Here is a 26,650-nt window from a genome sequence, read left to right as displayed (position 1 = left end):
CGAAAGGGGGGCAAGCAATTTTGGCACAGATATTTTGGGTACCGTTTCTACATTACGCCCTAAAAGGCATAGGAAAACGTTAGGAACACATTCAAATATGCAAAATTTCCTGCTCGCTGCGCTCGCATTATATGGTAAGACAATTTAAGGTTTTAAATTCGGGTTCCCCAAAATCTTCCATGTGTAAGGGGGGGCAAACATTTTTGGCACGTCAAAGGGGGCAAAGGTTTCTTGGCACGTCGAAAGGGGGGCAAAGATTTTTGGTATGGCCAGAGGGGGGGGGCAAGCGTTTTTTGGCAGACCATTTTGAGAATTCACCCCAGGGGTACACATAATTATTGCACCACCCCTAATCATAACCCTTAATCGCTGGCTGTAATGACTTGCAACTAACATATGTTTAGATAACCTTAGGCCCCAATGTAACAGCATTTAATTTCATTCAATAGAGTACACTATACTAATTTTTTGTGATCATGATGCAGTCATGTCTACAGTAGAATTCAATTCGACCTTTGCAGGACTTAAACCCAATTAAAAGCTATTAAACCAAGATAACACTCATTGAAAACAGCTCAACTGATTAAATCATATCTTCTCTGGTTAAATACACACAACATATGTGTCTGCTTTACACGTACAATGGAGCAATGAGCTGGGATTATACTTTCAGTTGGGTGAACGATTATAAAGCGAGCGCTATAGAGAACAATTGTGTGTGGTCTTTGTTTACGAAATGAGACAATACGTGCTTATTGTTAACCAGCGTTCTTGAAAATGAGAAACATGGTGGTTTGCAGACTTAACACGGTTTGGAAATAATTTCTTCATATTTTTGGTGTTATCTGTCGTTTACATATCCTTCCTAAAACACCAAAGTGCGAATATTTCCAAACATCTAAATTAGCTAAAAATTTAGGACATGTTACAAAACTATATTGTCTAGAATTTTAGAAGAGTACTTTTAATATTGGCCGGTTATTTTTCACACAGCGACGTTAACTAGGCAATGTACTATTACCTATAACATTAACTAAAACACCGAAGTGCGAATATTTCCAAACATCTAAATTAGCTAAAAATTTAGGACATGTTACAAAACTATATTTTCTAGAACTTTAGAAGAGTACTTTTAATATTGGCCGGTTATTTTTCACACAGCGACGTTAACTGGGCATATCCCCATACTTTTTACGTAGGCTATTTGTAGAGGTCACGCGTCAATGGGAAAGAGCACTGTGTATTATGTATAGGAAAACGGACAGTAACTGCAGTATGTATATTCACAATTTTACGATTGTGGTATTTTTACATGTGGGTATATTGCGCCCTCACTTCGTTATAATTCTTTTTTTATTTAATACCGCGATAGAGAGCGCTGTGGGATGTGACTAAAACAAGCAGGTGTGCCACGACGGGACAATAACCCCCTCGTGCTCGTGGTCAAATTGTATTGCAGAATATAGAACAAGAATACCTCTCACTTCATATGAAACTCAATTTCAGAAAAGAATTAAAATAATTTGCCTACGATTGATTACGTGTGCCCCTACAATAATAGAAAAAGGCTAAAATAAATAACATCGTAGGCCTATATCGTCACACGCTCACCGATTATTTCAAATATTTTTCTTATTTTTCTTATTTGCAAACTTTCTTTATATTTTCTTAAATTGTTCTGATGAAAGGACATGTTTTAAGTGTTAAAACTCTTTCTTCAAGCTATAGGGCCTAGGTAAGGCTTTGGGGAAATCCGTTTTTATGATGTGTTGAAAAAACCTTTGCAATTGCAATTTTACACAGAAGTGAATAGTAAATTTATAACAAAATAATAGTAAGGGCCACCCTCACAAAATTTTGAGAAAGTCCGAACGATATACATGTTATTTTTTTTACTTGGCCTAAGTGTAAAGTTTTAATCTTCGCAGTGAGTTCGCACGCATGAACACTAGAAACATTTTGCGAGTACGGTCGACTCGATGCACCCATATCCTCCCTTGAAATTTTGACCATCCATTATAAATGTCCAAAATGATCGTTACCCAGGTTGTGTGAGGAGGCGTGAGCAATAATTGCCACACATCTTACTTTTTAGCGAGTTTTGAGACTAAAATAGTCTGAAATTGAAATTTTCCAGTACCAGTAAAACAGGAACAAAATATACTCGTCCCCGACCCCCCTAAAGTTTAATGTTTCCGCCGCCACTATATAGGTTTAGGAAACCGTTTTGGTTCTAGAGAACCTTTCAAATGGTTCTTTGAGTTTTTTGACATGTCAAGGAACCATTTTCGCTAGGGTTCGCTATTCTCACATATGAAAAGGTTTGTCTACAAAAACGATTCTCTTATAAATACATCTACGAATAGTTCCACCTCGAAGCACAGCGAGTCTAGCCTCTACGCAGTCTGTGTAGGCCCCCTATTCTACACGGTTGAGTGCATAGCATCATAAGAGCTGTTTGAGATCTAGTGAAAAATAGGCATCTGTGATTGATTTTTTGTCAAAACCTCAAGTGTTCCCTTCATCCAACCAGAAATTTTAAACGATATAGCTAACGCAATTCAGTGTTTATAGCAAGGCGATGTGGTAAATCTGATGAAAACGACCTATATCTAAGCACAAAATTTGACCAAAATGTCGGTTTTAAAAGTCAAAACCGCAAGTGTTCTTTACAATATTCATACTTATTGTCCATATACTAGCTTCATTTCAATGAGCAATGGCCAATTCTTTTTAAATGGCAAATCTTGTGCAAAAAGTAATTATTTTCGCCTGTTTTGTCATACGGTAGTAAATTCAATGAACTATGATTTTGCTATTAAAAGAGCGCTTACAAATTGATATGACCCCCTAAAGTTTAATGCTTCCGCCAGTACTATGGGTTTAAAAAACACGTTTTGGTTCTAACCTTTAAAATGGTTCTTTGACATGTAAAGGAACCATTTTCGCTATATTCTCAAACCCATAAAATGGTTCTTTAGAGAACCAAAAAGCTTTTTAGAACCATTGGGAGATGGTTTCGTATACAGGGCAAAAAAGGTTCTATAAGTTGGACCTTCTTTATAAGAGTGTAACCACTAGGCCTATGACATGCTCTTCTTTCTCTAACAAACACACATACAAACCAACATAATAAACACCACAATAACAAACAAACTAAAAATAAGTTACCTACCTATATTAGGAATTGTCATGACAAATAAGAATGTCAACCCTATGATATTACTCATCCAATTCAACGTTCCTATGGTGATCCCCTCCGCCACAGGGTAGACACCTTCACAGATCATTTCGATGTAGATGGGTTTGGTTGACTTTAAAATGAACCCATAAGTTATAACGGATATATACAGGCTAACTGGAGCAAAAAAAGGTACAAAGAAATAATGATTATCTATAAAGCAAAAGTAGATCTATAGGCCTATCTAGGTTTGATATGACGCCCTGATTCCCATTCACCCTGGCATTAAGCATATGAAAAGGTTTGCTACAAAACGGTTCTCTTATAAAAATTAATGTATCTACGCACAGTTTCAACCTCGACACACCAGAGTACACAGATTTTTCCAAGCACAGCGAGTCTAGCCTCTGCACAGTCTGTGTTTATACTTCACGTCAACAGATGACACAATTCAATGTTTATAGCAACGCGAATGTGAAAAATCTCTTGAAACGACCTATTCAAGCACAATTTTTTTGGGACCACGATAGAGGTTTTAAAAGTCAAAACCTCAAGTGTTCCTTACAATATCTTTTTTTTCTTCAAATTTTATGTCATTAAATGAAAGAGCACACTCAGTGGCGGCACCAGGAATTTTTTCGGGGTAAAGTGAAGTTCGGGGGGAATCAACAAATTTTGCCCTAAAAGGCCTTAAAAAGGAATTTATTTTGGGAATTTTCGTAATTTGTGGTTTTTGGGCAACAGGGGGACAAGAGTTTTGACTGGGGGGGGGGGGCATTTTCCCCCATGCCCCCCATGGCGCCGCCACTGAGCACACTTATATTGTCCATATACTTGCTTCATTTCAATGAGCAATGGCCATTTCTCTTTATTATTGCAAATCTTGTGCAAAAAGTTACTATTTTCGCCTGCCTGTATCATGTCCCCGGGGTACTGTCATACGGTTGTAAATCAATGAACTATAACTTTGCTAAAGAGCGCTTAAAAATTGATATGTTATAAATATTGACCAGTCCCTTACTAAAACAGTATCTCCGTACTTACCTAAATTAAATTTGATAACGTTAAAGCAAATAAGTAGGAACCATGCAAATATTACAATAGCTGGTGTGGTCAGGACGAGTAAAACTAATTTCATTTTGCCACCAATATAATCCACGCACCTGCAACATACAATTAAAATTTGTTTGGCTTATAATTGGAGAAAATTGTTAGACAGGTCGCTCTTTTGAAGGATGTGTATGGAAACATTTATTATTATTTTTTAAAATTATTTTCTAGGAAAAATAAAAATAACGTGAATTCTTACCTACTCGTAAGAAAGGCACCGATGACACCACCTATGTACGTGTAGAACGCTATCCAGCTTACTGTGTTCTGTAGAAAAGTAGTATTAGTGGTAGTAATCAGTGGCGTAGCCAGGAGAGGGGTCGGGCAAAAGGGGGAAACTGCCCCCCTGATAAGTCTTGCCCTTCCCCTCTTGCCCTCCTGTGGGATACTGGCCGCCCTGATATTTAAGATTTTAGGCCTTTTTTGTATTTTTTTTAGCCCATTTTTGAAAGGTTCCCACCCCCCTTGAAAGTGTCCTTGCCCCCCACCCCGTTTGCCCACCCTCTGAAAAAGTGCTGGCTACGCTACTGGTGGTAACTGCATGGGAGAGGATATCGACTGCTCAATACCAGTCAAGGCCTAGGTCAGGAATCCGCAAAACCGCTAGAAGTTCCTTGAAGATTTCACACCACCAAATAGAATTATATAGTTGTGCGCCCTTAATTTCAATTCTCAGAAAAACCCATAGACGTAAAGTAAGCATTAAAATAAGCAGAAATTTGCATAATTTTGGCAAAATTTGGATTGGTCATGATTAGTATTGTTAAATACTGCAAGTGTACCACAGATGGGAGAGATCGAATAATTTATAATCAATTTAATCAGCCTTTTCTTGATTTATGCATGATTTTGCATGTAAAACAGGCAATTCCCGGACATCGTAGAATTCGAGAGCCAGTCGTAAAAAAGGGCTGATTTCAACCATCATAGCTGTCGCTCAAAACTGAGTCGCTCCTGTGAAGACAGAATGACGTTTTCTTGGGGGACTCTGATTTGGTGGTATGGTATCTGAAACAGGTTCATCTGCTTTAGTAATTACGAAATGAAAAGTTTTTAATTATTTTGTCAAACCCAAGTCGAAGAAACTTGCTGACAGTTTTGTCAGTGAACCACTGCAACCATAAAGGCCACAAAACACTTAACCTTTAAGGTTATAGGGTTAGGGTCCCGGTTAGGTTAGGGTTCAGGGTTAATATAGAAGGTTAGAATATTATCGTATTGCGGCCCATTATGGTTTCAGAAAATAAATAGCATGCCGATAAGGGGGGTGGATGTGGTGTACATTGATTGGTAAACTCATGAGTTTATGTGCATATATTCAAGTTCATTACTAATTAGTACGGTACTTTGATGCATACCTGATCAAGTCCTACCGTTCCATCAAACATAATAACTAGCTGTGTAGCCCATGTCCCTGATATACCGATACTAATACTATATGCGAGGGCCGGTAACCAAAAGCTATTGACACTTCTGCAAGGAACAAGTTTTACATCAAGCAAGCAAATACATAAATTGGTATAATTTCAAACAGGTATGAAGAAGGAAACTCGACTCTAACGAGGTTTCAAGCAAATGTATGGCAAAGCTCCCAAAAAGTTTGTGGTCTTCGTCTGATTTCAAAATCTAACGGACTGCAGCATCTCATCATCTACTCTGTCCGATTTATGCGCTGACATGAAAATGTTGCCAATCAACATAGTCATGAGAGTGCACATTCAATGCCCAGTTTTCAAAATTGGGTGACATTTTGCCAGGTGTGAAATACATCTGACTGTTTTTTTTAATTATTTACGAACAACACTTGTTCTGTTTTACCGAATTTATGAGCACTTGACATGGCAACACACCGACACACCAAGGACATATTAGTAAATATTAGTAAGGCAAGTAAAGGTGTACGAGTTCTTATTTCTGATGTTGAGACTTTTCTTTGAGCCCTAGATCAACTCATCAATAAACGGCAACCAGGAAGTTTGGAAACGTCATCAAGACCAAACAATGTTGCCGTTTCATCAAACATCTAGAAACACCACAACAGAGTGATCAAGATTCCTGATAGGAATTGAAATATTTCTGAGTAAGTACCAGAATAATTGGATCTGAAAAAGAACCTTATCTACTTTATTGAACTATGAACAATCCTGATGAATCTGTTTCAAGAATTATAACAAAGTCATAACAGGGTTATAAGATTATAACTAACCTGATCAATTTCTTAGCACCTGGAATAAAATCCTCTCTTGGCTTGCTCGCAGAAACACTTGGTGGTTTCGGTGGTTTACTCGGAAAATATATCCATATTAATGTGTATAAAAATAAAAGAACACCGCACTCTACGATCGAGGATGTTAAGAAACAAAAACAAAACAAAATGTTTGGAATTAATTTTTCTCGGCACACATCCTAAAATAAACTTGACATCATCATTACTCGTTATCTATATCTCGTTTTTAGGGTGAATCTGAATCCAAACCCCAATCTAAACCTTAATCGTTTCCTTAATCCAATAATTCCATATTTAAAAATCCTCGTAAGAGATGAAATCAAAACTCGACAGGCGGTCTACCGCCGCGGTTCCGTCTTAAATGTCCTAACTTTTGAGCTACGGGGACCTGAACAGCGCCACCCTTATTTTTAGCTTGCACGAATGCCTCTTTTATACCATGTCCGCACGCGGATTAGTTTCGGGAGCCAAACATTTTGACCAGATCAAGATGAAACATTGACCAAATGCATACCTGTTAATTTAATTAACAATAATGGCCAATCATCTTGCTCCCAAGGGACACCTACTTGTTTGCACTATAGGCCTACCGAACTTTCAAGGGTTACATTAAATGCATATCATTAGATTTATACAATTTACTTCGAGGACTGTTAAATTTCAAAAATGTCAAAAATATCAATTTTTAATCATTTAAAATCCTTCATTTTTTCGCGACTCTTGTCGATATTAGAAAAAGATCAGTGAATTTATTACCACATTTTGTTGAAAATTTTTTTTCCACTGATCTTCCTCTAATGCTTCAACGACAGAGAATGATGCTCCGCTCCCAAGCATGGCGCCGAGCCAGCAATACCGACACACGTGATTGGACCCCACATCGCACCAAACGAATCACGCCATTGGCCAAAGCAAGTTATATATACCCGGGAAAACCTGACCTGGCCTGAAACTTTCTTTCTGCAGGTGATAAATTGAGTTTCACCGCGATATACGCGATCAAACTGTATTATATCGCGAATTTCAAAAAATCTAAATTATTTGATATCAGAATGACATACCTCGTTATCAAAATTAAATTCGAGATATCTGATGTGCTCTCATGTCCCACAAAAATACGTGAAAACGTCGCTATCCGAGCCCTTAAGGCCTTTTAAGCAGAATACGAAAAGTTTACATTTACTTTCACTACGCTCAAATAAATAAAGCAGGACCCAAGTGCAGTGTTACAAATGAAACATATGTATGTTTACTTGGTTATGATACCACAAAATTGTAATCAATATTTTGCACTTTCGCACAGTGAGACGCCAAAAATCATTTGCAAATTGGCTCAACTTACCCCAATGGTGGGGTAAGTTGAGCCAGTCCCGGGGGCAAGTTGAGCCACCATAGAAATGCACAGTATATATGCCATAGCTGTGAAATTCAATTTTGCCTTTTTTTACATTGTTGTTTTCAGGTCTTTATTTCGAAAAATAGTTTGATATATATAGAAGTAGTTTGATCTAAATATTGCATACAAGTAATTTCTGACAAGATGTTACTTTGAATAAAAAAATCGGGGAAATTTCTGCAGGTTTTTCCTATGCTCAACTTGCCCCATGGCCTGTGGCTCAACTTACCCCATGTGACCCTTTTTGTCAACAACCAAGCCTCCCACCTGACTAAAACTTATTACAGTTGTAAATAGTTTTCTAAAATAGTGTTCATATATCACATCCTCAATACACAGAATGCTATCATTTTAGCCTTTTTTCTTTCTGGGTGAAACATGAAAAAAATTGGTTTTTGCCAAAAGTTCAACAAAAGTGCGAAAAATGAACTTTCTAATGCAGCTTTCTTACCCTATGTGCAAGTGATTCCATATTACAAATGAGAAGCCTCTGTTATGTCATATACAAATAAGTGGAACTGCAAAGTAAGATAAGTTTTTAATTTTCTTTCTTGAGGGGGTGGCTCAACTTACCCCCTGGCTCAACTTACCCCACTCTCCCCTACTGCTAAATTTGTCGAACCATACTACTTACCGATATATAAAATACGATATATTTTGCGAACATATTGGTCCTTAATAATTGGATCTATAATATCTGCAAAAATGTAAGTTAAGACAAATTCAAATTAAATTGAATTAGTGTGTTTTGCCCACGTTTGTGGTTCAATTTGTGGTTTGTCTTAAGGCCAGAGTAATGGAAGACACATTCGTTCACGCCCGAATTTGAGATTTCTTGATATTTATCAACACTAAGATGTATTCTTTCACTTGAAACTGATAAAATACAACTTGCTAATATTTACTCGTATTTTTGCTTGATTTGTTTCACTCTTTTCAACTCTAAAAAGTCACATGGCTCAAGACAGCTTAGTAAATTGGCGGGAAATAATGAGTCAGAAATGCGCGAATGCGAAATATTTTGATTACGCGCGCGATTCGCTTAGCGTGACGCGGCGCAACTCTGCGCGTATGTCCAACGCAGTCTAGGCGCATTCGGTTTGTTGTTCACGCCAGCAAATGTGGTGTAAACAAAACAAAAATTTGCAGTCAAAATGCCTCTTAGATTTTTTAATTATTTTGAATTTTGGCGCACTGAAAGCAGACATTATAGATTTATTGGTGTAAAAAGATGCATATTTAGACCATGCACCAGATACAGCTTTTACAAGCGTGAAAGTCTTACCGTTTTAAAATATAAGGACGTTCTGTGCATAATTTTGACATTTTTTACTAAAACGTCGATTTCTCAGAGTTCACTTTTGACAATATTGCACGATTTTTGTGACAAGATAACTCGAAAAATATGCAAGCAAAAGGAAAACTTTTTGCACTATCGTTTAGAGTACATCAAAGCCTAGGGAAGGTTTTCTCATTTTTCAAAATATTTGTTTTAAACAAAAATATACACCATTCTGTGCAATTTTTAGCTTAATATAGAGTGACAAAATTGCTTTTTTCACATGTTTTTTTCAATATTTCGAAAAAAGAGACGAATTTCAAAAAAATAAAAAAACCTTCCCTAAGTTCATGTCTCTTCTTTATGAAAAGCTAACTGATTTTTTTTTTACTCCGAACGGATTTTATTCTAAGTTGTCACAAAAAAATTGGGGTAAAAAAGTGAATTTTTGTGATTTTTTTCAAAAACTCGAGATTTTTGAACAAATCTGACGTCACCATGGGATTCCTTGACTCATTTCCTTTCCCAAAATGTATAGTTTTATATACTTTTGACATACAATTCAGAAATAATTATGCTCGAAAAGGTCCATATGTTCTCTCCCATTACACTGGCCTTAAGCGGTCCACAGACTCCGAGTATTAGACGTACAATATTGTATGTAACATATCTACGTTATTTAATCTATTGCCATTCTATTTCCAGTAATGTTTAAGTTCTAACGAATGTTTGATGACGAAAAATCGATAATATGTTACATATAACATCTAGCAGAAATATATTATCAATTTTCCGTCATCAAACATTCGTTAGAACTTAAACATTACTGGAAATAGAATGGCAATAGATTAAATTACGTAGATATGTTACATACAATATTTTACGTAAAAAAAAAAAAAAAAAAAAAAAATAAAAAAAAAAAAAAAAAAAAAAATAAAAAAAAAATAAAAAAAAAAAATAAATAAATAAAAAAAAAAAAAAAATAAATAAATAAATAAATAATATATAAAAAAAAAATATAGACACAGATATTAATACATTTCACAACACAGTGTTTCACGCCAAAGCGATCTTTGGCGTGAAACACTGTGTTGTGAAATGTATTAACATCTGTGTCTATATTTTTAAAATAGCTCTACCATTTATTGGTATCGAGCACTGTATAGCTGTCTGTGATACTTTTACTTCTTAAGTAAATATATATATATATATATATATAAATAAATAAATAAATAAATAAATAAATAAATAATAAAGAAAGAAAGAAAGAAAGAAAGAAAGAAAGAAAGAAAGAAAGAAAGAAAGAAAGAAAGAAAGAAAGAAAGAAAGAAAGAAAGAATGAAAGAAAGAAAGAAAGAAAGAAAGAAAGAAAGAAAGAAAGAATGAATGAAAAAGACCATGTAAAGGGCACAAAAAGGGCAAAAGAGAAGAAAGAAAGAAAGAATGAAAGAAAGAATGAAAGAAAGAATGAAAGAAAGAAAGAATGAAAGAAAAGAAAGAAAGAATGAGAGAAAGAAAGAATGAAAGAAAGAATGAGAGAAAGAAAGAATAAAAGAAAGAAAGGGAGGAAGGAAGGAAGGAAAGAAATAAACACACGTATGAATCTTTTGTTTTGTGGAAACTCTTTTGAAAGGGTTTCATTATCAATTAACGTTTTCTGAGAAGCATTTAAAATAGTTTTATTTATGTGATATAATGTTAAATAAGCTTACAGAGTAAAATTAACAGAATTAATATCACACAACATAAGTGGTCCAACAATAAACGATAACGCAATACCAAATCCCATAGAGGTCGTTGCTACTGCTGTGGCTGTGGTGCGTTGATGATGAGGGAACCACGCCGCCGAGATGAGAGGAGGACCCATGACTAGGAATGGACCAGCAAGTGCGATGAAAAATTGACCGATATTAGCTGTCCTGAAAATTTGAAAAAAATATATATATATACAAGTTATTTAAAATTAATGTTCACCTGGTAGGCCTAATCGTAGAACTGTGATGTCGTACGTATAATTGCAACGCGTTATATGGTAATAGAGAGATTGCGATGTTACATACGCGCTACGTGGACCGTGCGTTTATACGGACGGGGCACAGCGACGACGCCTGGGTAATAATTATTTTGTACAGGCATCAATACACGTGTAACTGCTATGCACGATTTGATATTTAGACGATTCATCTTTGGATACCGGGGTAGAAAATGATGAATATCTCCCGTAATTTTTGGTTTCTAAAGAAGCTAATTTTAAGGCTTACACTTGAATATATGTGTTTGTGTTGAAAGAATATGATAGTCGTTAGTTTGCGTATTGACAAAGGACGGTGCGTTTTGAACTCAAAAACTGACCAAAAGTCTGATTTTATATGTGCAGTACAAAAAAAAAGCTGCCCTCGTTCGTAAACACCCGGGTCACGGAAGATACACGGTATTATAGCGCAGCGTTGGTCATTGGTGGAGGCAGTCTAAAAGCAGATGACGTACCATGCTCATTGACATCTAACAGAGGTCAGTCACCAGGCTATTGTCAATAGCCTTAGTCGGATGTTCCTCGGCCCATTATGCGTCTCAAACTATTAAACAGGTCTGAACAATATCGCCGTGCGTGGCTGTGGATTTAGCTCTTCTTTGTAATTCTCGAAGTCACATCCCTGTCCAAACCAAACGTAAGCACACTTGGCATGGCTCGAACTAGAGCTGGGCAATTTGAAATCACCACAATTACCATGACAGGCATCTTACCATTTCATGTATCCAACCGGGACTGGGATGCACCTTATTGCAGTACCAAGAAGAGCAAATGTTTCCGCCAGCAACAGCGTTGTTCGTATGCCTAACAAATTATAAAAGCACTGGTATTCAATATGTGAAAAAATACTTTAGTTGAATCCCTGCCTGAATCACATTACACTCGGTTTCAGAGAGGAACGGCAGTCACTTGCTCAGATTGACGAGAGCGTCCTGTTAATGAGCGACATATGCGGAACTTTGTTTGCGCCGACCAACATTTTTACGTGTAATCGGCCAATCAGATTACCGCGTCTGGTGTATGATTGTCAGATGATTGAATCAGCCAATCAGAACCCCACTTCCGTGCACGATGTACGCTCTCAAATTTAAACAAGTGTCGTTCTTCTTTGACAGAAACTGTAAATAAGAACTATAGCTGTGTCTTCACTGACCACGAACACAGCCGTTTATGTGACCTATGACCTTCGAGCAGCTTGTATGTTTGATTACGATCCTTCACACAGAAAAATCGGACCTTCATTATGTAAAAAAATACCAAGTATAACGATGTTGTGTATAATGTCGACAATTTTATACACAGGTTAAGTAAAATGTCATCAAAACGTTTTACCAGTTATTATGTAATTTTAAAATGAACCTATTCGAAAGGCAAAACATATATTGGCGAGATATTTTGCCGAGTTTATGTAGTTTTTACCTATTTCAGGTAAGAATATAGCGCCGACCGAAGGCAATGGCATGGCGGACACGACGTGTATCTGATCGTGTAGCATATATGCCTCCTGAAACATCATTCAAATAGGTAGGTTTTGGAGTCATTAAGCTTGAACCAAACTGGAGATTCGTTCGATAAGTCATGCATGGATTTCTCTGAGACATTAAAATGGCTATTTATTGGCGCATTTGCTAGATTTATCAACATTGGAATTGACATTGCAGCACTCATGCGGGCGATCATGTGCTACGACAATCATTACGGTACGATACTGTACTGCTGTGCCCCGACATTGCGTGTATCTAGCAATATATAGCGATGTAATACAGTGTAGATGTGATATGCTTTGAAATGACTTTGAATGTAGGTAGACCTAGACATAGACTCTGAAGACAGAATCTATGGCCTAGAGTACCAAGTGTGGAAGTGTGTACTATTGCATTATATCGTACATTTATTTAGTACATGCGAGAGAAATGCTTACACTGAACATTAGGCCTAACTAGAAAGCGGGACAGAGAAAACAAAAACAATTGAATTGTTGAACGAATCTGACAGTTGACCAAGATCTGGTGACTTCAAATCTATCATGAATTATGTTTCAGCATAAAATAAAACAGAAAGAAAGAAAGACAGACCCAATCCTATTGACCTAATATAATAATAAAGTATAATTTTTTTGCTAAACTGGTATGTTTTTTTAAACATAATTCAAGGTTGTGTGAAAAATACCTATTTGTTATGGGGTTCATATGCTACATAAATGGTATGTATTTTTTTACATAAGTTGTGTAAAAAATTACATAACAATTATGTAGTAAAATACTTAATAGCTGAGGTAAAAATATCTACATAAAAGTTATGTAAATATTTTACCTAATATACATAGTATTTTTTTACTCAACTGCTATGTTATTTTTACATAACTCATGGTTATGTAAAAAATACCTATTTGTTTTGGAGTTCATATGCTACCTAATGTTATGTATTTTTTTACATAACCTGTGTAAATTTTTTTCTGTGTGTTTATGACCTTTGACTCCAACCCTGTGAACACCCCATACATGCAATAAACACTAGCTATAAATGGCAATGAATGCATAGATGTGCTATATTATTTATGGTAGACGAATCATTCTTCTTTTCCTGTATAAATCTAATTAGTTTTCATCTTTTAATCTATTTCTAACCTCGCTATTGCATAATTTGGAGTAGGTCCATCAATTGATACTCTCAAGTAACATCTATAACAACAAAATATATCATGTCATAATTACCATATTTGTCCATAATGCCGGCAAAGGGTATACAGACCACAGCAGAAATAATTCCTCCCCACATCGATAATAACGCAATATCAGCTTGAGTCCAGTCTAGTACAGTGAAAGCTGGAAAGTAGAAAACACATTAAAATCTAAGGCACAAAGTCTTATTCGGTCCTATAGCGCTATGGATGCCCCGATAGGATAGAAACCGATGGCTCCTTCTATCGTACCCTGAACATTTGCATATAGTGATTTCGTTTTTATAATTGAAAAACGATAACACTATTCAATTGTCAATAATTATGCTTGATACAATTTATTACCACACCTGGTGGGTATGATGGAAAGAGTAACCGGTACCTAACCGGGCACCGATAGGGCTATAGGACCAAATAAGACGTGGTGCCTAAATCTCTATCTTAAACCTAATATATTACTGTTGGCAGGCTAAGATCAGTGGCGGCGCCACGTGGACATGGGAAACGCCCAAGTCAGAACTCTTACCGCCCAGAGTCCCCAGTAAAAAACCCAAATCACGAAAACATTTTGCGCCAATTTTGTTGAAGATTGTCTATCTTTGTAAAAAGTCAGGACGGAATTACAAGTACCGAGCATCATCGTTCATGCAATCTTTCATTTTTCACGCAGTATTTTCAAATTTGATCAAAACCTAATTAAATGTTTTTTAATTGTTTAGGAAGAACAAAAAGATTTCAAGTAACAAAATATAAAGCCCAATAACATGTGCGCATTTCATTATGCTATGAGATCTTTCTTTCAAACATGGAATCAAGTAAATTGACGTTGCATGTGTTATGTAATCGCTCATTCCTTTGCAATCAGTCAACTGATTCAAGTAAAATATGGCGCATAAGGTGCGAATTCGAATGCCTATTTCTCGACTTATGTCCAAATTCATTCCCTGGTAGTTTTTTATGGGACACCCTGTATTATGGTACATTATCTCATACCATGCCAGGATGAAGCATATAGTCCTCACTTCTAATAAAATAGAACTTCTAATAAGTCCTCACAACTTTGAGTGGTTATAACTTTTGAAATCGGAATGGTCAAGATTTGATTGGATTTGAAAAGTTGCAAATTCAAACAGATAAATGCGTTATGAAAGTACACGCCGTAAACATATATTCCACTCGCCTGAAGTGGTGGCGGTAAGCGTTCTTGTGTCCTGGATCGGTAAGAACCATACGCGGCCTATTTAATTTGGAGAGCTTTTAGTTGGAAGGTGTGGTTGACACCTATGGAATAAAGCCAAGCTCGTGGGTGGCATGTATGCCTATTGTTATCAAAAATTGGGACCAATGCCTGTATTGCAGATATCACATGTCGTCGGACGCATCACATACTGGTCTATCTCGAAAAACACGCATTTCGAGAAAATCGCAATTGAAAATATTCGTATTAAGTTAACCTTTCTATAATTTAATTAGACTATGGATTTTAATGAAAGTGGTTTTAAATTAAAGCATATACTTAACAAATTTATTTAAGTGGAATTTTGAATTATATTTATGTATGCAGTATTGCTTAAAACTACACTAAAGTTGTAGTTCTACTGTATGTGAAATAGTTAATTTCCCGATATCGTATTTAAAATTCGTTTCATACTGGTCTATCTTGGGGGTTATCTTGATTTCGCGAACAATGATGTGACTTTAGACGCATCACATACTGGTCTATCTCGAGATAGACCAGTATGTAATGCACTTTCAATACGATATCGGGAAATTAACGATTTCACATACAGAACTACAACTTAAGTGTAGCTTTAAGCAATATTACATACGTAAATATAATTAAAGATTCCACTTAAATAAATCTGCTAAGTATATGCTTTAATTTAAAACCACTGTCATGAAAATCCGTAGTCTAATTAAATTATAGAAAGGTAAACTTAATACGAAGATTTTCAATTGCGATTTTCTAGAAATGCGTGTTTTTTTCGAGATAGATCAGTATGTGAAAATACGTATTTTGAAAAAATCATAGATAGTTTAAATTAAACATTTTATAACTAATTATGTAGGAAAAATTGAGGTCTGTAATTTGTTGTATTTGAAGAACTATATACCAATTTTCTCAAAAAAGTCAAAAATTCAAGATAGACCAGTATGTGATGCACCCGACGATGTGATCCGGGGATGTGATCAAGTCATGACATCAGTATGAATTAGCACCCATTTATAAACGCGTACCGGTATCCTTTTACACAGTAATGACGCTGTAACATTTTGAATCGTACCAAATCCAATTCAATCATTAGTTTCTTAATTATTCTGATATATTTTTGTATAAAGGCGGTTTCATATCATCCACCCGTTCATATCAGTGTTATCGCTTTCAGTCAATTGTGCCAAGTTATGGCCACTCAAAGTAGTGGGGCGTTCTTTTTTGATAACCTAACAAACACAAAAATGTTCTTAAAACATTTATTCGAAACGTTTTAATAACATTTAAATGCCGGGTTATATTAAAGGTCACGAAAACGTTTTTAAAACGTTATTGTAAAATATTTTGGGCAAACCCTTTTGCAAAATATTTCGTCAACACTTAACATAAGTTTAAAATGTTTTACATAAAATTTTCAAAAATGTTTTTCGAATGTCATTAAAACGTTTTTTTACACCCTCTTTATAACCCGACATTTAAACGTTTTCTGTAAAACGTTTTGCGTTTGCTGGGATGTGACCTGCTACCACGAAATAAGTGTTAAGTCGCAAGTGGTAGTTCCGAGACATCTTGGCCGCTGAATTGATGTTCTTTGTTTGCCGCGCACCTGTACAAGCCAGTAGTATGTCCTTCGTGAATGGTCGATTATGCCCCCATTCAGGAAGGACATAGACACATACTATTGTCTTGAACAGGTGCAAGTGAAACAAAGAACACCACCGCAGCAGCCAGGACCTCTCAAAACTACCAACTTGCGACTTTATGCTCATTTCGTGGTAGCAGGTCACATAAGTTTATACTTGCTTGTTTCTGCTATTGGTGCCCATGTATTCCATACTATAACCTGCATTATTGAGGCCACAGAATATGCACACAGGATATAAAATCGTCTTCTGTAAACTCTTAATATTGGCTTGGGGTTATTAACAACTATGATTACCGATTTATCTTGGAGAAGATAATCTTCTGTCTCTAAATTAAACAAAAAACAAACAAACAAACAAAAAACGGAAATGTTGAGCAAACAAACAAGTAGAAAAAGGGCGCAACTTTAGAATTTGGTATTCCACCATTTATTTATTTGGAGAACGGTGGATACCCATCATTACGTTTCAGTACCTGAAGAGAATTGATCAAAAATTGAATTCCTTCCCGAGGGTTAGTAATATTATCTGTCCATGAATGAATCAGATCCCCAGGCTATTATTATTCCCGGAGAAGTGACGTAATAATCGGATTAACTACCATAGCAATAGATCGCACTAATCACCTGTGTATGTCAGCAAACATAGATTGAATACAATACGTTGCCATTGTTGTGATACACACTCTAAAGTCCAGTACAAAGGCATAGAGTTCGACGTATCACATACCTTTTGCGTGTTTTCAGTGCAAAAAGAATAAAACCAAAATATACCTATTTTTTCATTTGAAAATGGCAGCGTAGAACAGGTTTTAGAACACTTTAATAGCGTTTCATACCCTCTTAGAACCACATAACCAATCTGAAAAGCCGTTAGAAATACGTGGAATGCATAAATATTGTTGAATTATACTTGCGCGCAGTTTCGGTAAGGCGGGGTGCATTGCTGTTGGTCAAATTGTCAGACATGTTAAGTATTTTGTTTGTTATAAAAATAGCAGAAACTTCAGATATTCTTTGTCGTGTATGAAATACAATAAATGCAGATCTCGTGTTACACGAGAGATTAGATACAATACTGCACGCGCGCTGAATGTTGATGCGTCCAATGTACACCCCACTGCAGTAGTGCTCGTGCACTGGACGCACCAACATCTCTGCGCGCGCGTATTATTGAGTCCAATATTTCTCTCTCAACAAGTAATACGCATTATATTAACTTATAGTAAGAATTACCTTGAGTTTGGTCGTTCATCATTAATGCACGTAAGAGCCAATATATATGTTTCTTCTTGACGCCTCACCATGAGCAGTAATCGATTACTTTATGATACGATAACGTTAATAGATTTGTCGTCATTATTCCAAAATGTTGAGAAGCATGATGACACATAATTATACAATCTACTCCGTGGCTATGGCGATTTCATTTTCACCATTTTCACAATTATATAGATCTAAATAATATTGTAAAGGCCTAGATAAAGTTTTTATTAATACAGTCTCGTATTTGCGTTATCAATATTTGCAGATCATAGGTCTTCCAACTGGTACTCCAGGATTAAATAATTGTTCCGAATGCAATAACTGCCACTTTTTGTTTGTTACAAGGCCGATTATAGAGTGTGTGCAACAAATACCGGAATTTTATTATTACCGGAATTGACCTTTTCGGTAAATCCTATACACCTAAGATGTTGTCATTATTTTGACGTCACGCCGATCTGTACATCGTTTTAACGAACATCGTTACTGCGCAGAGCAAGTTGGCGTATCGTCAAATGACGACATCTCGGGTGTACTCGCAAATGCTTTTGGGATTACCGAAAAGGTCAATTACGAGCGGACTATTATGGGCTACGGTTGGCAAGTTCAAGTAAGGTATATTCTATCCATCAGAAATAATAGACTGAACAACCTTGTGTCAGAGGAATTTGACAAAAGTTGCAACTCAATTTGGTTTGCCAGTTCTGTTCGTTGCTGAACTATACTTTGATCAACTCGTAATCGGCGAGAATTGTTAGGCTTTTAAGGGAACTGGAATGAGCGTTTTGAGCGTTTCGACAGCATTTTTTGTGGGACATGAGAGCACATCAGACCTATGGAATTGCATTCTGAATACGAAGAATGTCTTTCTGATATCAAATAATTTTCATTTTATGAAATTCACGATATAATACAAATTTTATGACAAATTATTAAAATTTGATATTTTTCACATTTTGGAGATATAGCAGTCCTCAAAGTAAATTTTATAAATTTAATGATATAGTCTTAAAGTGTCTTAAAGTGTATGTAGCTGGGAGGAAAAGCCGACGATCAATTGAAAATTTTGACCTTTCATATTGAAGATATGGATTTTTTCCCCAAAAGACCTAATTTTTTTGGTGTTTTGGAAAAAAATCCATATCTTCAATACTAAAGGTCAAAATTTTCAATTGATCGTCGGCTTTTCATCCCACTTACATACACTTTAGGTAGAAATCATCAGATTGATAAAGTTTACTTCGAGTACTGTTAAATATCAAAATATCAATTTTTAATGATTTGCCATAAAATGTGTATTACATTGCGAATTTCAAAAAATCAAAATTATTTGATATCAGAAGGCCATTCTTCGTATTCAGAATGCAATTCGATATGTCTGATGTGCTCTAATGTCCCACAATAAATACTGTCCAAACGTTCATACCCCTTCCTTAACACCACTCCGAAAAGTAGACCCACGTTTAGAGAGATATAGTTGACCCGTTTGGTCTATATCGTGTGTGTTAAATAAAGAAGACAGAGTATAGGACTTCAATTAATAATTTGTGATGTTTCTGGTGAGATGTTAAAATGCAATTCTCAAAATAAAATATATTGATATTAATCCGCCATGTATAAGGCCCGCCGATTACGAGCCGATCAAACTATATGTCAGTACAATCCACCATGTCCATGTTGAGAACCGACTGACACATTTCAATTAAAAAATGTCTATAGTATGTAAACCCAATGAATAAGGTTGCAGTTCATTAATTATAACCTTTTAAATTTTTACCTTGCATCAGGTTTAGGTTCATAACTTGGTTATATCTGCGTCATTTGCCGTCAGAAAATTAAAAAATTAAAGACAGCATCCTTGTGGTCGGCATTATGGTTACCTAGATTTTCGAAATCGACCCTGGCGATAAGGTCATGATCTGGTAACCTATTTATTTTGCTGGTTGAATACTAAATAGTCTTTAGGACAAAATAACAAGCCTATGTATTTTTTATAGTGCTTTAATAATACCTGTGTAATTGTTATTCAATAAACCGTAGTCTGGACCAGTCTGGGACACCGGAACTGGACATAGTAATATGTGATGCGATCAAGCAAAATCAGTCGGAACTCGGTAATATTGATTTTGATATATAGCCAAACAAAGGCAATATTTCCTTTTGTTTCCTATTGTTTTGGAAACTCTTCAATTGCTCATATCTTTGGAACTGGTCGTTCAATTTCAATGGAGTTTTCTGCAAAATGCAGCTTTGCAAATACTATTTACTATCCTGTAAGAAACTGAAAATTTAATATTTCCGAGTTCCGACTGATTTTGCTTGATCGCATCACATATAGAGTAATAAAACCATATGTGGGTCAAGGTGACAACAGTTTCAGTCACACCGGCAACACCGTTCGTTGATATCGCTATGTCGAAAGATTCTGATACAAGTCGTGCAAGTGGAGCAGAAGGTATAGGATGCTTGCTCTACGAAAAAGGCCGGGGAAAAAGGAAGAACTATCAAAACCACTAATGCCTATTATATAGCTATCAACATGGTGTGAGAAGTGTGCCAACAGATTTCATACCATTATTACATAACTACTATCTATCTTCTATTTTTCTATCTTTTCTATCTTTTCTATCATTTTTTCTTTTGGCTTGTCTACTGTGGTTTATCATTGGGGTTGGCTTGTCCAGCTGGGAGTGAATTTGGCCAAAAGGGTAATTACTAGTAATTGGTCATGGATAAACATCCTTATTCATAGAGCAAGAGGACTGTAATTATATTTTAATTTCTAGAGGTCACCATCGTCCTAACCATTAACAAACGAACTACAAGGGAAGGAGGTTGCATCGCTATATTTTACTAATATCAAACGTCATACTGCTTTGTCGGTCTCCCCACGGACTGCAGCGGAAAATGTTGGCGATCAATATTCTTGAAGTCGTGCGATCGATAATAGTTGTGCAATTATTATTATATTTGTATGTTTGTATTGATACATTGGGTGTATCGTCAGGTTATAGCGTGTTCAAATTAGCCACAGAAACCGCCTTGGATTTACATATACCTCGCCAAAAAAGTATCCGAGAACATTTGAAAAAAATCCTAATTTTAAATGTAAATCATATTTGGGTAAATTTATTTTTTTAATAGATGCCCTATCTAATCCTGCGCATTATGACACCCCATTGAATCATGGGACTAGAAGTCTCAGATTGAATCCAATGTGACCTCAAGAAGTAAATTTACAAGTATTTGATTAGACGATGGTTTTTCCTCCCAGCTACATATACACTTTAAGACTTACATATCATTCGATTGATAAAGTTTACTATTGATCAAAATAGGCTTTTTTAGGGGTTACTTTCTTACAAGAAAATTATTGAATTAATTAGCTCATTTATGAAAAAGTACTTTATAGCGCATGCCATATTTATTTAGGTTACCACGCCAACAGTCAATCTCCTACTCCTTGGCGGTTTTTTCAATATATGCTGTACAACCAAAAATATAAACACGATACAGAAGTTTCTTAGAAACTGGGCACTTTTATTATATCAAACTTCATTCACAAAATGCAACAATTTCCACAAATAATACCACACTGTTCTATATAGTCACAGCAACATATTTTTCACAATGCAACACTATTCACACAATTCATATTACCATTATACAGACTAAGGTACATGTATAAAAACTTACATCACAGAATGCATGATATCGAGGGCTTAGAACCAGAACCACCTATGTCCATTTGTGTTCTCAATTACATATTACTCATTTCGGTAACAAACGGACGGTTAATTCTGCCCTCCATAAGAAAATGTAAGAGACTTTGGAGTATGCATGGTCACTTGCGTCTATCTAACTGTTCAAGTAACCATGCATATACCCCAAAGTCACTTGCATTTATTATGGGGGGCATAATTAACCGTCCATTTGTTGCTGAAATGAGAAACATGTAATTGAGAAAACAAATGGACATAGGGGGTTCTCTAAGCCCTCGATATTATGCTTATCAAATATGCAATCATTGCACCACATAACATCTTACAACAAATTATGGCAGTGGTAAAATGTATTATTTTATGCTTTGACCTATACAGTATACATATACCACATAATATTTCACTAATCATCAGTGTCTAATGATATTATGCATTCCACTATACACAATGTATAAAGCCTACATGCCGCCAGTTTGATTTCACCAAAATTATTTCCAGAAATCGGCCCGACCCTAATAGCGTAATACGCTTTTTTGGGCTAAAAGGAAACATGCACATGGCCACATTGGTGCCCCCAAACAACCCGGGCCCATCTGGCCCAATTGTAAATCCGGCCCTGATAATCTTAGGTGAATTATGATGCTGAGTCATCTATAATTGACGATGTGATGACGTAGTTTGGGTTCCTTTGCAGCTGATTTTGGGAATAAGCAATATGATCTAATCCACGGACGTGTCAAAAGGTTTTGAAAAAGGTAAGTAACTGTATATAAGTTAGGTTAAATAAACACACCCATAAAAACACCAATTTATACTTATTTACAAATATTACAATGCCAAAAAAGCGTCTCCGAGTTAAATACTTTCTTAAAGATAGATCAATAGACATTTTCTTGACAAATATCTATGAGCATGTTTCAAAGAAGTGAAACAAAGTATACTGATTAATATGACTATTGGTATCTATTGTTCTTACCACTAATCAATGTAGTTAATTAACTAAAATTACCGAAATAACTCCGGACTATTTTGTCGCTAATATTTTTAACCATCAACGCATAAATGTTCGTGCAGAGTACTTATATTTTGCAGTATTTTGCCTTGAAACTTCGTCGAAGTGTTTTAATGTGTTCTATACTCTCTAGCCACCACGTTATTTCTATACTTGAATATTGATATTAACGAGGCAAATTGTGACTGGACACCACGAATCAGCCGTAAAGTCGGCCCGGTCAATTTTTGTTTGATTTCATGTTTAGAAAATATATATCATAAGCTTTAAAATGGTATATCATTTGACTTCAAATGATATACAGAAGCGAGGTTATGGTTTGTTGAACTCTGTTCCTTCAACAAAATTGTACCTTTTTCGATTCTACATGTGTCGCTTTTTCCACATTTCTGGAAATAAATATCAAACAGTCAAATTGGCGGTCATTTCAAATCATCCGCACGTCAACGAGGTTCAGTAGTGTCCTCTCATTGTTAATTGTTGTTATACGTACCTACACAAAATATAATGCTTTGGTATCCACCACTTGAACAGGATTTAGCTAAAGCAAACAAAGACAAGAACTATTTAAGGATTCTATAGAAATAGGTAGAAGCTTATTATCATCTTCAGCAATAGGATTATTGATTAGTTTAAACAGTGTTTGATGAGATACATGTCTCACCAAATTGAGGTACGACCTTCACACACATTTTACACTGTAACTCAGAATACAAAATGCCGATTTTACGGCTCATGCATTCGTAGTGTCCAGTCACAATTATGCATATTATGGTAATACCACATTGGTATACCACATACCACATACACACAGCAACCTATTTTTCACAATGCAAAACTATTTACACAATTCATAATTATTATTATATACCTCATATAAAGATTCCTGTCATCTGATTGGTTGAAAGTGCAGTCATTGAATTAACTATGCCCGCAAAATGAACTATGGACTGGTCCATGGAAATGAACTATGGACCGGTCACGTGCGTCACGATAAAACTGCGCGTTTTTCCCAGCGTAAATGATATTACGCACGCGTTAATGTTTTCACGCGCTATAATTACGCAGAAAGCGCAGATTGTAATCTGTGTGCCGTTCGCATTGAAACTATTAATTTTTCTTCCCAAAATTGATGCTTTTAACCAAACAGATGACAAGAATCTTTAGATTTGGTATATAAAACAAATATTGACTGCTTTTTATTCGGGGCATGGTTAAAATTATAGGCCCGCGGTGATCTCAACCGCGGGCCTATAATTTTAACCATGCCCCTCATAGCAGTCAATATTTGTATACCAATATACAAACTAAGGTACATGTCAAAAAACTACTACACCAGAATGCATGATATGCTTTTCAAATATGCAATCATTACACCACATCACATCTTACAACAAATTATGGCAGTGGTAAAATGTATAATATCATGCTTCCACATAATATTTCACTAATCATTAGTGTCTAATGATATTATGCATTCCACTATACACAATGTATAAAGCCTACATGCCGCCAGTTTGATTTCACCAAAATTATTTCCAGAAATCGGCCCGACCCTAATAGCGTAATACGCTTTTTTGGGCTAAAAAGAAACATGCACATGGCCACATTGGTGCCCCAAACAACCCGGGCCCATCTGGCCCAATTGTAAATCCGGCCCTGATAATCTTAGGTGAATTTTGATGCTGAGTCATCCATAATTGACGATGTGATGACGTAGTTTGGGTTCCTTTGCATCTGATTTTGGGAATAAGCAATATGATCTAATCCAAACAACACGGACGTGTCAAAAGGTTTTGAAAAAGGTAAGTAACTGTATATAAGTTAGGTTAGATAAACACACCCATAAAAACACCAATTTATACTTATTTACAAAAATTACAATGCCAAAAAAGCGTCTCCGATTTAAATACTTTCTTAAAGATAGATCAATAGACATTTTCTTGACAAATATCTATGAGCATGTTTCAAAGAAGTGAAACAAAGTATACTGATTAATATGACTATTGGTATCTATTGTTCTTACCACTAATCAATGTAGTTAATGAACTAAAATTACCGAAATAACTCCGGACTATTTTGTTGCTAATATTTGTAACCATCAACGCATAAATGTTCGTGCAGAGTACTTATATTTTGCAGTATTTTGCCTTGAAACTTCGTCGAAGTGTTTTAATGTGTTCTATATATTATACTCTCTAGCCACCACGTTATTTGTATACTTGAATATTGATATTAACGAGGCAAATTGTGACTGGACACCACGAATCAGCCGTAAAGTCATGTTTAGAAAATATATATCATAAACTTTAAAATGGTGTATCATTTGACTTCAAATGGTATACAGAAGCGAGGTTATGGTTTGTTGAACTCTGTTCCTTCAACAAAATTGTACCTTTTTCGGTTCTACATGTGTCGCTTTTTCCACATTTCTGGAAATAAATATCAAACAGTCAAATTGGCGGTCATTTCAAATCATCCCCACGTCAACGAGGTTCAGTAGTGTCCTCTCATTGTTAATTGTTGTTATACGTACCTACACAAAATATAATGCTTTGGTATCCACCACTTGAACAGGATTTAGCTAAAGCAAGCAAAGACAAGAACTATTTAAGGATTCTATAGAAATAGGCAGAAGCTTATTATCCTCTTCAGCAATAGGATTATTGATTAGTTTAAACAGTGTTTGATGAGATACTTGTCGCACCAAATTGAGGTACGACCTTCACGCACATTTTACACTGTAACTCAGAATACAAAATGCCGATTTTACGGCTCATTCGTAGTGTCCAGTCACAATTATGCATATTATGGCGGCTAGCTTTCTGATTAACTATGTATAAAATATCTGGAAGTCATTTTTGCTTCAGCTTTTAATTTCATTTATTTTGAAACTGCCTGGTGGTTGAAAAAATTCAATCATCAGGTTGACATGATGTAGACAGCTAGGGATCAATCTATGTTCTCTGGTTGTTCCCTAAAATACATGTAGTTTGTAGTCGATTTGTCAACATGTTTAAAGCCTAAACCTAAGTGTTTAATAAATGTATATTTTTGTATAAAAAAGGGTAAAGGAGTCGATCCTGTATAAACAGTAATCGGAGTGCCCATCTCTCTTTCATTGGCGATTGGGCCAGACTCCTCCATGTAATGTTGCTATAGGGGGATCGCTACACCTCCCCTACAGCGAGTCTGTTACCTTCCCAGCATTTAAGAATGCCGGTACCCATTTAAACACCTGGGTGGAGAGGAGTAATCGAGATAAAGTGCCTTACTCAAGGGCACAACACGATGGCGTCGCCGGGGCTCGAACCCGCAACCTTTCGATTATGAGTCAGTGCCCGTTCCGCTAGGCCACCGTATACTATCATCAAAATTTTAAACATGATAAGAATTTTGACATGTTCACAAATTGATATGGTTGTTACTTTCCAGACGCTTTCTTGGCATTGTATGCCCAGTTTCAATATACACAAACAGTTGATTGACTTCTTATATTATTTTTATTATTGTTATTATTATTATTATTATTATTATTATTATTATTATTATTATTATTAATATTATTATTGTTATTATTGTTATTATTATTATTGTTATTATTGTTATTGTTATTATTATTAGTGTTAGTGTTATTATTATTATTGATATTATTATTATTATTATCATTATACTAGTTGCACATTTATATAGCACCTCTTCCAATTATAGATCATGTAATTTACAAGAGATAAGATTTAGGTTCTTATGTATTATACTCTCTTGCAACCATGTTATGTGCAGGCCCGTAACCAGGGGGGGGGGGTGCGTGGTGCGACGCACCCCCCAAATTGAAAATGCCCAAAATGTCCCTTTTGCGAGCGTAGCGAGGGAAAAATAGAGGTTTTTGT

The sequence above is a fragment of the Amphiura filiformis genome, chromosome 2 (genome assembly GCF_039555335.1).
Source record: "Amphiura filiformis chromosome 2, Afil_fr2py, whole genome shotgun sequence".
Taxonomy (NCBI): domain Eukaryota; kingdom Metazoa; phylum Echinodermata; class Ophiuroidea; order Amphilepidida; family Amphiuridae; genus Amphiura; species Amphiura filiformis.
Note: the sequence above shows the minus strand (reverse complement) of the source record.